Source organism: Caretta caretta, chromosome 1, assembly GCF_965140235.1.
Source record: "Caretta caretta isolate rCarCar2 chromosome 1, rCarCar1.hap1, whole genome shotgun sequence".
Lineage (NCBI taxonomy): Eukaryota > Metazoa > Chordata > Testudines > Cheloniidae > Caretta > Caretta caretta.
The window spans coordinates 325,601,747-325,617,896 of NC_134206.1; the positions used below are offsets into that span (position 1 = coordinate 325,601,747).

A 16,150-nucleotide genomic window follows, 5' to 3' on the forward strand; every position below is an offset into this window, starting at 1 on the left:
AAAGATCAATGCTCTAACTGATCCTCCAGACCGGTCTGCTGGCATATAGAAGAGTAGAAGGAACAGGGATAGCAAAATCAGGGATGCACAGAGATGTAGGGGCATGTGAGTTTGGGTATGTGCATGTGTGGCGGGGGGAGACAGTGGCAGTAATTTTGGCAGAATATGCAAGAGGGAAGAAAATGGAGCAAGAAAAATAAAATACACGTGATAAGGGAGAGGGAATGCTGTGAGACGAGACTTGGAAGGAGGGAGTGATTGGCTCATAGTTAGACTGAATGAAAACCAATAAGGACAGTGAACAAAGTGGGTGAATGGGGATTGTGGCTCATAAGAATTAATCTTATGTTCAGTCAAGCCTGACATTCTGCATGCAGGGGGAAAAACGAAATGTTGCTGACCAGTGAAACTGAATGAGAGTCTTCCCTGTTATGTATGTTCAGTACACTGTGGGTATGCTACTGATTTTATAAATTACCATTTGGGATTAAATTTGCCAGTGAAATATTCCAGAAATCAAATAAGATATTTGGTAACATTCACTGGGTATTAATTTATGATGCAGCTGATGAAGCAGAGCATGACAGTCAGAAACATACTGCAAAGGGCAGAAGATGAAAACATTCCCTTTGATGAAGGTAAAATACAATACAAAGATGCCATGATGAAACACATGGGCTTAAATTTTGATTCCACAGGGGATAAGACTTGGTCAAAGAAAGTTTACAGACAGCCATAGCTTATATGCCAGTTCCTGACTGTGATTAGCAGATATTTTTTCCTTTTAAAATATTTATTTTCATGAGCACAGGAAGGAAAATAAATGACATCTCTCTGAAATGGAAAGAACCCCCACCCACAAAAAAGGGAATATAATTGATAAATTGATGACATCTGAAGCTATTGCAAGTTCAAAGAGACCAGTGGAAATAGTAAGAAGGCTGTTATCTTCCATTTAGGTTTCCTTCAGTCTCTTGGCAACTTCAGTTTAAGAAGCTGTACAACTTGCAATTAGACACATCTACTGCTTTACTGGAAGACATTTTTTGGCCAGAAAAAGACTTGAATCCCATTTTGACACATGTGATAATGAATGCAACAGCAAGATAAACTCTCTCTCAATGCCTCTCAATGCTCCAGTGAGAGCACAGCTAGGGTAAAACTATCATTCAAAGATATCTAGACCCTGGGCAGTCTTGATCCTTTATTCACCTGTGTAGCACTATGACATCCCATCCTAGCACTTCAAATTCCCTCACCAATATGTAGGTGAATTAAAGTTCACAACATCTGTGTGGTGTAGATATATGTTATACCCACCATAAAGATAGGAAAATCTGGACAGTGTGTGACTTGCCCCAAATTTCAAAGCAACTCTGTAGTAGAGGTTGGAACAGAGCTCTGACTTCAAGTTTTAGTTCTGAACCACTAAGACCATCCTTCTTCCCCAATGTGTTTCCTTTTTATCTTTTCCTGTTACAGTATTACTGTTGTAAAGAGAAAAATAGACATCAGCATACAGTCTAGTAAGGAAAAGCAATGTAATATAAAAAATAGGCCAGAAAAGTTCCCTTTCATTTCACAGTATAATAGCCTGAGAAGCTAGTAATCTAATTACAACAGTAAATTTGATAAGAGCCTCCATGATGTACATTTGCTTTGAAAATATAAAACAAGTATAAAGGGTAAAAATTCCTAAAGTAATTATCTAAACCGACTGATGTTTTTATTTTAATAGCCTCAACAGGGGGAAGTGAACGTTTCTACAAAACTTCTTTCACTACCTTAATAAAGCAAAGAAATAATTGTTGTTACTAGCCCTGCAGTTAGATTTTCAACACCTCAGGTATTAAATGTTCATGTTTAATCATCTTTTAAAGGTATAAAGATAAAAAGAGATCCTGAGATTATTAGAAGGCACCTATCCAATCTTTTTCCAATTAAAAATAATATCCTGAAACAGTTCTGGACATATCTAATGAGGACATGAAAGCTGTTCATTATTCTGTAATTTTGTGAAAATGGCAGGGTATTTTCAGTATAAAAATAAACTTTTTTCCTTCTGTAGTATAACCCTAAAAGTAACAGAAGAGGTCTAAAAATTTCTACAAAGGGTCCAATTATAAAACACAAACTGGATAAGAAGCAACTTTTCTTAGAAATAACCAAAGTCAAGGAAAAGAATCTTACTTGATAACTTATTTCCTTAAACTTAAAAATACAGTCTATGTGAGGGACACACCAAATTGCACACAACAGAGAGACAGCAAGTGCTCAGAACAATTTATTTGTTAGCATTACAATATAGAGGTTCCTTACAGAGGGGCAATGTTAGGCAATAAAACCCCTACCTGACATTGATTTGCTAAAAAACAATTCATGTGCGATGAATTTTGGTTTGCCTGTGCAATCTACTTGGACTTTAAGAGGTGTAAGTGCCACATAGAGGAGACCAAAAGGGATTATGTGAGGCATTCCCCATCTGTGGAGTTGGAAAACTGGGTAGGATGGAGGTGGGCCTGAGTGCAGTCATGCTAATTAGTTCCAATGGGCAAACTAGATAGCAGCAGCAATGGCAATAGCCCTAAGCCACACCTCACTCTGCAGTGATAAAGAAGAGTCTTGGTGCACAGCAGAGTAGCCAGTAAGCATCTCAGACACTCTCATGGAGCAGCACTTACAAGAAAATACATTTTATCTCTACGCTGCAGCATACAGACTAACGCTATAGATCTGGCTTCAGAAACCTACACTTGCTTGGATGTGTATCCTGCTTACAACAAACATGACACAACTACACCAACCTAAATTACAGTGGCAAGTTTCATTTGTGGCCAGATACAAGGCAATACAGGCCCTCAAAGGACATGGAGGATGGCCGCTGCCTTAGCTGGGTGACATTACTACATGCACAGGGCAAGCCTACGTGTTTTGCCAGCCAAAGTGGAATATGTTTTCAGGCTCCCCCTCCTAGTGTGGCTGAGCCAACCCCCCTGCCTCCGCCCATTACCACAAAAAAAGGCCAGCCAATCAGCAGAGCAGTGGGGGAAAGAATGTGCAACACAGCAGTGTGGAGTGCCCAGGGTGACTACTCTGCTTTCCCACTCCTAAAGCTGGCCCCGTATATGCACAATAGATTGCTGATGTCCATCTGCAAGAATCCCACATGAGTAACTAAAAGGGAATATCTGTGTACTTAAACCAAAAATCAAGCTGTGAGGGTCTCATGGTCCCCAAATCCAACAATGAATCTGTACTTGTTTCCACTGCTCCATAAGTGGCTACAAATGGGGCTGCAGAGCACAAGGGTACAGTGTGCAATGACCCATTGCAGTAACATCCAGAGGCATTGATGAGGATCACCGTTGTGCTAGTTGCTAGTGTGCAGAGAGGGAGACACGGTTCAGTAAAATGGAACGGCTGTTGCAGGCAACTGTATAAATAGCAGAAGAAGTGGTTAGTTCACAGTCTACCCTCTGCTTCCATCAACCATTGCAGAGTAGTTTCTCAGGGGCATTAAGGGAATACATCCTCAGTTCTCCATAAGACATCATACCATGCCAACAGTCTCCAATGGCAGCAGGGTGGATAGGGATCAATTATTTAAGAAATAAACATTTTTTATTTAAATCAGATTTTTTATTCAAATTATAAATAAGTTTTTCTTTCAAAAAGATAAACCTTTTAAAATACATTTGAATTTATGGCAACTTAAGGCTTAAACTTATTATGATACATTTACAGTGATCTTCTTCCTCTGGGAGACCTTCCTTCCCAGTTTCTCTCCCTCAACAGTCTCTGACTGAGTCCTAATTAGCTTACTATTAGGCCCAGCTCCAGTAGGAGAACTGAGGGAAGCTGTGTAAAAACAGAAAACTGGTGAGAACTGTGTCTCAGCTCTGAGGAAGGATAACAGAAAGATTGCTGTATTCCAGCTCTGAGTAGAAAGCTGGGAGTTTCTTGCTTTAAAGGAAGATTCAGAGACTGTTTAGCGGAGAATCTCAATTCCAGGGGCAGGGACTAGAACCCTTGGTGATGAGATTTTGTTTCTTGCTTGGTAGATTATTTGTTGAATAAAGGGGTGTTCTCCCATACGAAGCCTGTCAAGGTTCCTTCCCCACTCTGAACTCTAGGGTACAGATGTGGAGACCTGCATGAAAGACCCCCTAAGCTTATTCTTACCAGCTTAGGTTAAAAACTTCCTCAAGGTACAAACTTTGCCTTGTCCTTGAACCCTATGCTGCCACCACCAAGTGTGTTAAACAAAGAACAAGGAAAGAGCCCACTTGGAGACGTCTTCCCCCCAGAATATCCCCCCAAGCCCTACACCCCCTTTCCTGGAGAAGGCTTGATAAAAATCCTCACCAATTTGCATAGGTGAGCACAGACCCAGACCCTTGGATCTTAAGAACAAGGAAAAAGCAAACAGGATCTTAAAAGAAGAATTTTAATTAAAGAAAAAGTAAAAGAATCACCTCTGTAAACTCAGGATGGTAAATACCCTACAGGGTAATCAGATTCAAAACATAGAGAATCCCTCTAGGCAAAACCTTAAGTTACAAAAAGACACAAAAACAGGAATATACATTCCATTCAGCACACCTTATTTACCAGCCATTTAAACAAAAGGAAATCTAACATTTCTAGCTAGATTACTTACTAATTTAACAGAAGTTCTGAAAAGCATTCCTGACCTAGTCCCAGCAAAAGCATCACACACACACAGACCCCCTTTTTTTTTGCCCCCCTCCCTCCAGCTTTGAAAGTAACTTGTCTCCTCATTGGTCATTTTGGTCAGGTGCCAGCGAGGTTATCCTAGCTTCTTAACCCTTTACAGGTGAAAGGGTTTTTCCTCTGGCCAGGAAGGATTTTACAGTTCTGGATTCAGAAAGGTAGTTACCTTTCCCTTTATTGATAAGATTTCATTTCTTGCTTGGTAGATTATTTGCTGAATAAAGGGGTGTTCTCCCACATGAAGCCTGTCTTGAATTTATTGGTAGCCCCAGAGAGGCGGGATTAAGAGGAAGAATCTATGTCATGACAGCACAAGAGGCCAGTAGAAAAAAGGGGATGCAAGTCCATTACAGCATCCAGTAATCAGCCAATCAATCACGCCAACCATAATCAATTTCAGGGCTGAAAGCAAACTATTCAAGCTGTACATGGTTTTTGCTGATGTTTAAAGGAAGTCAAGCCAATAAATTGGTGAAAGATGGTGGCTAAGCAATTGGAACAAGAATTTATTGAAGTGTTAAACCAACTTTTGATGGCAATCACCTCTCTGCAGATGCAGAGAGAATATTTTCTTCATTTGGACTAGTTCGTTTAAAGTTGAGAGCCCAGTTAGGAGTTGAAAAAGTTTGAAAGCTCATTATCTTCCAGTCTGTGAATAAAAGCAAGGTGGGAGGTGTTTAATATTTGAAGGATATGATGCCCAAAAACAAATCAATGAATTGAACTGCTTTGTTAATACAATTAATACTACTTTTGATTTTTTCTTATTTATCCAACACGATTAGGGCCATTTTATTTAATAAAAGAAATTAAATGCTGCTTTAACTGAATGCCAAGTTTCATCCAAATGCAGATTGACATAAATCATGAGTATTATTACATAATTAGTTTCCTAAAGTCATCATTTTCCAACAAAATGGAATTAAGCAGAATAAATGTAGAAATTAAGCAGAATAAATGTATATTAAGTGATATAATAAATGTTTATGGTTTATCCTTGTGACTAGCAAGAAGTATCAAACTAGTGTAAATTCTATATTTGGTTGTAAATAACCCTAAAAACATGTTGATTTGGTTGTAAATAACCATTAAAACATGTTGATTTGGTTATACAGGCAATAAGAATAAACCTGTCATTAGGAAAATAACTAAAAGTACAAATGAAAAACATGGAATCATAGAAATGTAGGACTGGAAGGGACCTCGAGAAGTCATCTAATCCAGACTCTCAGACTGAGGCAGGACCAAGTACACCTAGACCATCCCTCACAGGTGTTTGTCTAAACTGTTCTTAAAAAACCTCCAAGTACAGGGATTCCACAACTTCCTTGGGAAGCTATGACACAGAGGCCCATTTGTGGTTCACTACTTTTTGTCAGCAACTCCTGTTAGGCCTGACATACTCATAACATCTAACTCACTGTTGTCATAATCTGTATCTAAAAGGTGGCATGTAAGATATCATTGAAAAACTAATAACTCACTGATCATTAACATTCATGCCCAATGTATGCATAGGGTGTGTACACAGAGTTACGAATATGTGCTAGAATTACATTCTTAAAATGTGTTTGACAAGCAATCCATAAGCCCAGTCTGCCCTGGACAAAGGAGTGTGTATTTGTCTGTCTGTCCAGCCTGTTCATCAGGCAGAGACAATGAAGGCTCATTTACATATATGATAAACAAAGCCACCAAGTGGGGGAGAAGACAGCATTGCATCTATACCCCAGCAGGGGAGACAAACTTTATCTGGGCTATAAAGGCAAGGCCGCTGAACCTCAAATGATAAGTAATTGAATCAACTGACTGTATACAATATTACTGTATTATAAAAGTGTATCAGATAAGGTCTTTTCTGAAAGCTAACGACCCACTGGTGATTAATATTGTGAAATGTATGTCTTAACATATATGAGAAAATATGGATACTTAATAATATTATACTTTAAAGCCTGTGACCAATCACAGGGAGAAACAGACCTTTTCTTAGACAGAATGGAAGGCAGCTGTCTTCCTGTCTCCAATGAAATTAAGCAAGGTGTGACCAAAAACAGCGGAAGCTCCATTTACATACAAATCAGCAGGGCAATGGGAAGTCCACAGAAAGGGAAGAACAGCAGGAGGTCATCCTAAATTTGGGACAAAACAGTAAGTTTGGGAAGATATAAGGAGAAAGGAGAAACTATCTCAGCATCCATTACTGGACAGACACAAAGGGTCAGAGCTCTTGGAAGCTGAGAAAGATGGGTCCTTCAGCCAAGGGGGAATGGAAGATTGGTAAGGACCATCAACAAACACTGTAGCTTGTTAAGTTAGGTTTTAGCCATTTAAAAGTGTATTCTTACTAGGGCTGTCAAGCGATTAAAAAAATTAATTGCGATTAATTGCACTGTTAAAGAATAATAGAATACCATTTATTTAAATATTTTTGGATGTTTTCTGCATTTTCAAATATATTGATTTCAATTACCACACAGAATACAAAGTGTACAGTGCTCACTTTATATTATTATTTTTATTACAAATATTTGCACAGTAAAAAAAAAGAAATAGTATTTTTCAATTCACCTAATACAAATAATGTAGTGCAATCTCTTTATCATGAAAGTTGAACTTACAAATGTAGCATTATGTACAAAAATATAACTGCACTCAAAAATTAAACAATGTAAAATTTTAGAGCCTGCATGTCCACTGAGTCCTATTGCTTGTTCAGCTAATCGCTCAGACAAACAAGTTTGTTTACATTTGCAGGAGATAATGCTGCCCATTTCTTGTTTACAATGTTACCTGAAAGTGACAACAGGTGTTTGCATGACACAGTTGTAGCCGTCATTGCAAGGTATTTACGTGCCAGATGCTCTAAAGATTCATACGTCCCTTCATGCTTCAACCACCCTTCCAGGGGACATATGTCCATGTTGATGATGGGTTCTGCTCAATAACGATCCAAAGCAGTGCAGAGTGATGTATATTCATTTTCATCATCTGAGTCAGATGCCACCAGCAGAAGATTGATTTTTTTTTTTTGGTGGTTCAGGTTCTGTAGTTCCCACATTGGAGTTTTGCTCTTTTAAGACTTCTGAAAGCATGCTCCACACCTCATCCCTCTCAGATTTTGGAGGGCACTTCAGATTCTTAAATCTTGGGTTAAGTGCTGTAGCTATCTTTAGAAATCTAACATTAGAACCTTCTTTGCGTTTTGTCAAATCTGAAGTGAAAATGTTCTTAAAACAAACAACATGTGCGGGGTCATCATCTGAGGCTGCTATAACATGAAATATATGGCAGAATGTGGGTAAAACAGAGCAGGAGTCATATAATTCTCCCCCAACGAGTTCAGTCACAAATTTAATTAACGCATTATTTTTTTCACGAGCATCATCAGCATGGAAGCATGTCTTCTGTAATGGTGGTTGAAGCATGAAGGGGCAAACGAATGTTTAGCATATCTGGCACATAAATACCTTGCAATGCTGGCTACAAAAATGCCATGCGAACGCCTGTTTTATTTTAAGGTGACATTGTAAATAAGAAGTGGGCAGCATTATCTCCCTTAAATGTAAACAAACTTGTTTTGTCTTAGCGATTGGCTGAATAAGAAGTAGGACTGAGTGGACTTGTAACCGCTAAAGTTTGACATTGTTTTGTTTTTGAGTGCAATTATGTAACCAAAAAAATCTACATTTGTAAGTTGCACTTTCATGATAAAGAGATTGCACTACAGTACTTGTATGAGGTGAATTGAAAAGTATGATTTATTTTATCATTTTTACAGTACAAATATTTGTAATAAAAATAATAATATGAAGTGAGCACCATACAACTTTGTATTCTGTGTTGTAATTTAAATCAATATACACCGGATCCTCGCTAGAACATGGGGTTCGGGATCCACGTTAATGCGGGGACCGCGTTATAGAGGGGGCCGCGTTGCCATGGATCCCAATTTAAATATTTAAATTTGGGCTCCATTGCCACAACCGCGCTATATGCGAATCTGCGCTCTAGCGATGTGCGCTCTAGCAAGGGTCCGCTGTATTTAAAAATGTAGAAAAAATCCAAAAAATTTAACAAATTTCAATTAGTATTCTATTGTTTAACAGTGTGATTAAAACAGCGATTAATCACAATTAATTTTTTTGAGTTAATCGCGTGAGTTAACCATGATTAATTGACAGCCCTACTTCTAATACAGAACTCTCCTTATGAGTTACTATGGCTATGCCTACACTACAGCTTATGTCAGCATAACTTATGTCGCTCAAGGATGTAACTAAATTGTCTGCTTAGAGCAGCTACATTAGAGAGCTTACAGCAGCGCAGCTACATCAGTGCATCTGCGCCACTGTAAACTCTCTATATAGTGGCCGTGTCCTAAGATTAAATTGCCTCAGCATAGGACTGATCATATAAAGAACTGACATAGGCACTCATTGCTTTAGTATTACTGAATGAATACATATCAACCACTAGGTGTCACTCAAATTTAAGGCAAAGACATGCAAAGACTATGATCATTCCATGAAGTATCATTCTCATAACAGTTGATTTTCACAGCATACACAGGAGGCTATGCAGAAAGCTTTTAGCCAAAACACCTTTTGATAATCCCTTTTTAAAACAGGCTCTGTAACGTGTCTTAAACAAATGAAAGCATCCCACCTGCCCCCCCCCCCCAGCTGCATTCACAAAAACATTAGCTGCAAAATATCTAGCACCTCACTTGCTAAATATGAAACCCAGAAAAATGTCTACTTTGGAAGCAGCACCTTACACAAAGACAATACGGAATACTACTATAGAATCAGAAAGTTAATGCCCCGTTGTCTGAACAACAGGTAATTCATGTATCAGAGCCTACACCAATTATTCTGAAGGGTCCACATGAAAGGTATGGATGTATAGTTGCAAATAGGTCATATTTGACATTTATTATGGGTGGGTCAAAATGGCTTACAAAAACATCTGCCAGATTTCACAAAATTATACCTGAGCAGGCTATTCATAAGTTAATGCCACACCAATGCATATATGTCTGTCTTTAGCTAGCAATGGCCCAAAGATGTTTATTGTTCAGCAGCATCATGAACTTGTCACATGTATCACTTGATTCCCTGCCAACACTTATCTCACATGCATGAATGTGCTGAAGTGGCTTGAGAAGCCCATGATGGTCATTCATCCAGTTTGATTATTAGCTGGATGACATACTGTCACAGCTGTGCACATAAGAAACCAAGGTTTATTCAATCCTGCCTGCATAGTCTGAGTAAGTGTGACAGCGTGGACTAGGCCCCGAGGCCCCCTGCTGGAGGCCTCAGGCTCCTGTCACACCTGTGTCCCCGGAAAGACGCTTAATCTTCCAAGCGGTCTAGCCGATGGAGACTCCTGTGACTGTGGGGCCTATTTCTGATCCTCTGTCTGTTCACGCATCCAAGCAGAGTTCCTCTGGGCGGTGTCCACTGACTCCCTTGACACCTTTGAGGAGCAGTGGGTGCTGTCTGGGGTTCTCTGCTCGGTGTCCCCATCAGGCTCCCTTTGTTTGACCTGTTGCCCGCGCTCCTGTTCCTGTTATTTTATTAGTTGTCCTCCGAAATCACTTGGCTTCCAGGTCCTGTGGATCCCCCCCTTAGGCTGGAACAAGCAGCCTAGAGAGAGACTGTGCAGGAAAGCAGCCAGTCAGGAGGGAGGCTGCAAGGTGCTAGCCAATCAGAGGGTTCCAGGCTAGTATAAAAGAGCTGCAGTGCAGACAAAAGTTAGTTCTTTGCTGGAGCTATAAGAGTGCAGATAGTGCTCCTTGCAAGCTAAAGGGCATTGCAGCTCAGTGCGGGCAGGGACTGGGGGAGCAAGAAAGAACTCCTGCTGGCTGCTTGGCCTGAACATAGAATGGCCCTGAGGTAAGGGTGAAGAACTGGGTGAGGGCTGGGGCTGTGGGGAAGTAGCCCAGGGAACTGAAAGCAGTTTAGTTAAAGGGACATGGTGGTGTGTGGCTGATATTCTTAGGGTCCCTGAACTGTGATCCAGAGTAGTGGATAGGCCTGTCTCCTCCCCACAATAGACCACTAGGGAAGTAACCGACAATTGGATAGTGATAAACCCCCAAAAGGGGATCTGAACTGTTAAGAGCCCCAGCTGGTAGACTAATACCCTGGAATGAGTCTGTTTGAATTGTGCTCTGAACAGAGCATGAGTGACTCGGCTGGAGGGGTGAATCACTAGAAACCACCAGAGGATCTGCCAGAAGGGATCACCATAAACTGTGAGCAGTGCAGACACACCTAACCAGAAGGAGGCCCTAATGAGAAGTGGGTGCCACACAGTTACAATAAGCATAAGAAAGTAAGGTATATGTTGGCTTATGAGAAAAGCATTGCAGCAGATGCTTAGAGACCAGAATACTTGTGCCTGGGAATGTAAGCTTTTTTAAAATCAGATCTCTCCCATGAGAGCATGAAGCTTTGGGGTCAATGAAATCAACTTCATTCAAGCCTTTTCAGTTTTTATACTGATGATAAATAGCTAAAGGCTGCTCCATCAATAGGTAAACAAAGCAGCTGCCACAGATTGGAGGGGTGGAGCAGCATATCTTCAAAATGGTGCTCCCTGTGCAGTTGGACCTCGCAGGCACATGATGGTGGGAGGGGTTCACTCCAGTGGGCCTACCCCCACTGTGTTCCTGGCTGTCCAGTATTCCAGGAATGCAGACATGTCAAGTGTCACCCACTGGGTGTCAATCTCTCGCATGCATTCCTAAGCTTATCTCACTCATTTTGAATAAAAATATATATATAAAGATTTAAAATATCTTTACTCAGGCACTGCAAGAGACAACAATACATCCAGGGCTTGGGGCACAGGGCTCGGAGTTTGGAAAGCTGCTTTCCAAGCTTGTGTACTGTGGTAACCAGATTTCAGGCCCACATTCTACACACACACACACGCGCGTGGTGGCTACATGGGGTTTGTGTGTGTGAATACTTGACTGTCAAACATATGAGTTTGCCCAAAAAAAACAGCAGGACTTGATTGAAAGTTTGCAGGTTCTGCAAAATACAGTTCAAAATTTAAACCATGGTGGAAAAATTCGTGGCCCTTCATTATCCCAGTAGCAGGCAAAACTTCTTTTAAATATATGCTGTGTTGCCAGGAGCCTTTCTGTGGCCATCAAGGAGGAAAAAGCTGTAACTCTCCCTCTGAAATGTGAAATACTCCACACAAATGGCAGAGTAGCTATGAATTCCTTTTGTACCTATAGTGAATCCCCTCACTGAAAAATAATTAACAGTAATCAAACATATTCAACTTTATTATTATTAACCCTATTCAGGGCACTTGGGTTCCCCAGCAGTAATTTGTTTGCCTTTTTTGGGGCGTGGGGGGTTCGTATAGTTAGTTATAGCTAGTACTCTGTTTGTAATGTTTTTTCAGAAAGCTTTGATTTTTTTTATGAATGTTTTTATTGGGCCCAAGATTTTCTGTACAGTTTTCAATGTATCCTGATGAGGGTTAAATATTTAATTTAGCTGATGCCTTTATCCAAGGAAACAGGATTATTAAAATACAGTATATTACATATACAAAGTTACACAGACACAAATTTGCAATCCTTCTATCACATAAAGAAAATCCACTCACTATTTGTATCATTGTTAACATTAATACTTGTGAAAATCTGGTTATACTGTTTGAATGTCTTTTAATTGTCTTAATTTTTATATTCAACTTTAAGTCACTTTTTGGTTTTATTTATTACACCTTGTTTATGTACAAAATATGACCAAACGCACCCCCCTCCCGGTGACACGTGCAAAAGTGAAAGTTACAACTCTGTAGCACAGCACTATATTCCTCTTGCGAGTGCAAACCACCTGAGCCCCCTGTTTAAAGATATCTCCAGACTGCGCAACAGGATCATGTATCTGCAAGAACCAAGTCAACCTGTCTGCTGAATGGTGCCACTGCTCCTTATTTCCAAGATCATAGTGTGAGGCAACTGAAGATCGAAGCCTTTTCTCCTTCTGTTGATGGCTCTATTGACTTGGGCTTAGAAAAAATGAATCCACTGATGGTGAGGCTTTTTGATATGCAGAAAGATCTTCTGACAGTGACCCCCCCGCCTGGAAGAACTCGCAGCAGTTATGCTGAGGATCTGCAACAATATGTTGCAAGCCCAGACTGTCCGAAACCGAACAAGGCCAGCCAGGGCAGATATGGCAAAACAATGCTAAACAAAGCAACTCTATGTGGTTTAACAGATGGTACAAAGAAAAAGGTAGCTGGTATACCGGATTGGCTGGCTATATGGATACTTAGGGCAGCTTGCTATTGAATAAATATGCTGAAAAAAAAGATGTATAAAAGTCTGTGTAACTTCCTGCTCTGTGTGCAGGATTTGAGATTAATGTCTCCCTGTACCACTTGAAGCTCCCTGTACCACTTGAAGCTTCAAATAAACTTTTCTGCTTCTCCACCCCGTTGTGATTATTGGGCAACGCACACCGGGCAACGAACCCTGCTATTGCTTGCCTCGGGCACTCTGTGCCGGCAACAGCTTCTATATCTCCCCTCTCCCACTGCTCCCTGGCTCTGCTGTGTTGCATATTTTCCCCCAACTGCTGCAGGGCTGGCTTATCTGCCACCTTGTATGGGTGTGGAGCTGCTGTTGTGAACAGGATGCCAGCTAGGTGCTGCTTCTGGGCTTGCTTCAGTTTCCCTCTGGTCCAGGTCCCCTGCTTCTGCTCCCTTGCTGGCCAGTTGCCCCCCTTGCTTGCTTGCTGCTGCCCTCCAGGGGTTGCTCCCTAGAGGGGGAGTGAGGGACCCTGACCCTGCTGTTCCTGATACCACCTGAGGGCCATCTTTCTCCCCAACCCCCGCCACCACTGTTGCCCCCTCCACCACTCCTACCTACCATCTGCCGCCACTCCTGGACTCAGCTGCTTGCCATGCCATCATCTGGGACTGTTACAACAGCCAGCATAAGACTGAGTGTGCAAGCGCATGTGGGTCCACGTGCCTTCCCTTTGGATTTTTCCCCTGCCTTCCTCTGTCTCCCCCATTCAGTTAGGGTCTCACACATTCCCTGACCATCTTCTTGTTGCTAACATACCTGTAGAAACCCTTACTAGCCTTCACATCCCTTGCTAGCTGCAACTCCAATTGTGCCTTGGCCTTCCTGATTACACCCCTGAATGCTCAAGTAATATTTTTATACTCCTCCCTCGTCTGATCAGCCTCACTTCAAAAAGAGGCATAGGTAAAATTGAAAATTTCCAGATTGGTACAATGAAAATTTAAAGATTAAGATTAGTGTGAGGGAGATATGTAAAATAATGCATATGACAATTGTTAACTTGATGAGCCTGTGAGCCATGTCCCATAATATAAAAGTGATGGAGCACTTGATGGGATAGAAAGGAAATTACCTCCATTACAGTCTATGTAATCATCCTGTGGCATTCCCCAGTAGAAATAATTGAGGCAAACCAGATTTTTTGCAAGAAGGCATATTTTATCTTAAAGACAATCATTGCTGCTATGTTAGCTAGATGAAGAATCTACCAGCAGTGTTACTTGAAAACCAATTCTTATTTCATTCTTCTTTTCAAATACTGGGTGAAAAATGGACTATTTTCACTATTGTCTTAAGTATCAGTTATGGATAACTGCAAGAGGCAGGGTAACAGACTATAAGGATAGTGGGTGCTCTGTCACTGAAATGTTCCAATTCTCATGTTGTAGAGTCATTTTTATTAAGTTACTATTACTGGAACACAATAGGCTGCATAAACTGTCCAACTTTCCTTGGCCAGAGGGAGGGTTACAGTGATGTGGATCTTTGGGAGCACTATAAGGAGGTTAAATGAGATCCCAGAGGACACTTTCTCCAAGAAAATATAGTACCATCAGTTGTTTCTCAGGTGCTCCACATCAGTTCCTTCTAGGATTTCATATTTGAGGTGCTATCTTCCATGCCATAATAACTCTAAAAAGAAGGCTTTGATACTATGCACACACAGGTGTCATTGTTGCCTTGTGCTTCTCTTGTCTGTTTTATTTCTCTCTTGGCTTGTACTTAGACTGTAAGTTTTTCAGGGTAGAGGGTATCTTTTTGTTCTGTATTTGTATAGCGTCATGTCTACATGACTGGGGCCTCAGGAGCTACAACAAACCAACCTGAAACCAAAAAGCTCAAATTATGACCCTCCAGAGGAAGGTAGAAAAAGGAGTCAAACCTAAGAACAAGAGAGGAACAAGTTAACCCTATGTTAGTGTAAGCAGTGTCAGGATGAGCTCCACCCTGACATCTGGTGGTGAGGTGTGGCAAGTTGTGAAAAAACTTCAGGGGCCGATCTCATTTGCATAGGCACACCCACCCCGCCTAGAATGAGGCCATAGCTGCCGAAATGGTCACTTTGGCTGCTGTGGGATCCCCAGTGTCTCTGTTATTGGGGCAGGAAGAATAAATTATTACCCTGATTATGGGAACTGTGCTTGGAACTGTACTTGGCCTTTTGTTATGATGGAGGGACTCACCATCAACTAAGGAGCACTCGCTAGGCAAGGGTCATGGGTTCCAAAACTCTGTGACTTGAGAGAGGCTGGGGACAAGTATTAATACTTGGTGGCATGGGTTCCTTGGTGAGGGCCTTACATGCTAATTGCACTTCCTCCTCTCTCCACTATGGAATATCAGAGCTAATTTTGATTTCATTAGAAGTCTAGTTACAGGCTGCTGAGCTCACTTTGGGCTAACAGTGCACCAGCATTGAGGCTCCCCTACTACAAGCTGAATTCACCAAAGAGCTGAACTGACTAAGAGCTGAAATCACTGAGCGTTGTGTTAGGTAGTGGGGGAGCCTGAAGATATAATGTGGAGCAGTTTGCGGGATGGCTGGGAGCTGCTGGTGGGCCGCAGAGCGGAGCTGAGCGAAGGAGTTCATGGGGTGGCTGGCGGAGTGGAGCGAAGGCCTATGGAGCGGTCAGCTTCAGATCATGTAAGGTGCCTCTTACCCCTGTCCCATCTCCACCCAGGTTGGGAGGTAAAGCTCCACAGATAAACTTTCGAACTCTGGGGCTGCCCTGACCAGGGACAGAGACTTTTGGGTCATGGGACTTTTGGCACGTTGGGTGATTTGGGGTTGCTGGACTCAAGAACCAAAGGGAAAGGGACATGCCCCAATTTGCTTGGGGTGGGTTTTTTTGCTAATGGGTTGTGTTATGAATCCTGTTGGTGGTGTTTCCCCAACATAATGCCACATTGTTTCTCTCTGTTATTAAAAGGCTTTTTGCTACACTGAGACTATGTGCTTGTGAGAGGGGAAGTATTGCCTCTTGGAGGTGCCCAGCGGGGGTTGGATATATTTGTCCCAGGTCACTGGGTGGGGGCTCGAGCCGGTTTGCATTGTGTTAT

General features: G+C 41.4%; 1 long non-coding RNA gene across 4 annotated transcripts in view; it reads right to left on the minus strand.

Moving 5' to 3' along the window:
* Nucleotides 1–3,617: 3,617 nt before the first annotated feature.
* LOC125630403 (uncharacterized) overlaps nt 3,618–16,150 on the minus strand; it is a 32,268-nt gene continuing 19,735 nt past the window's right edge. For all 4 annotated transcript variants that reach the window (XR_007354656.2, XR_007354654.2, XR_007354658.2 and 1 more), the window contains 2 exons: nt 6,718–6,866; nt 3,618–5,383 (listed from right to left, as the gene is read on the minus strand). This is a non-coding gene — a long non-coding RNA (uncharacterized LOC125630403). The remainder of the gene's footprint in view (nt 5,384–6,717; nt 6,867–16,150) is intronic.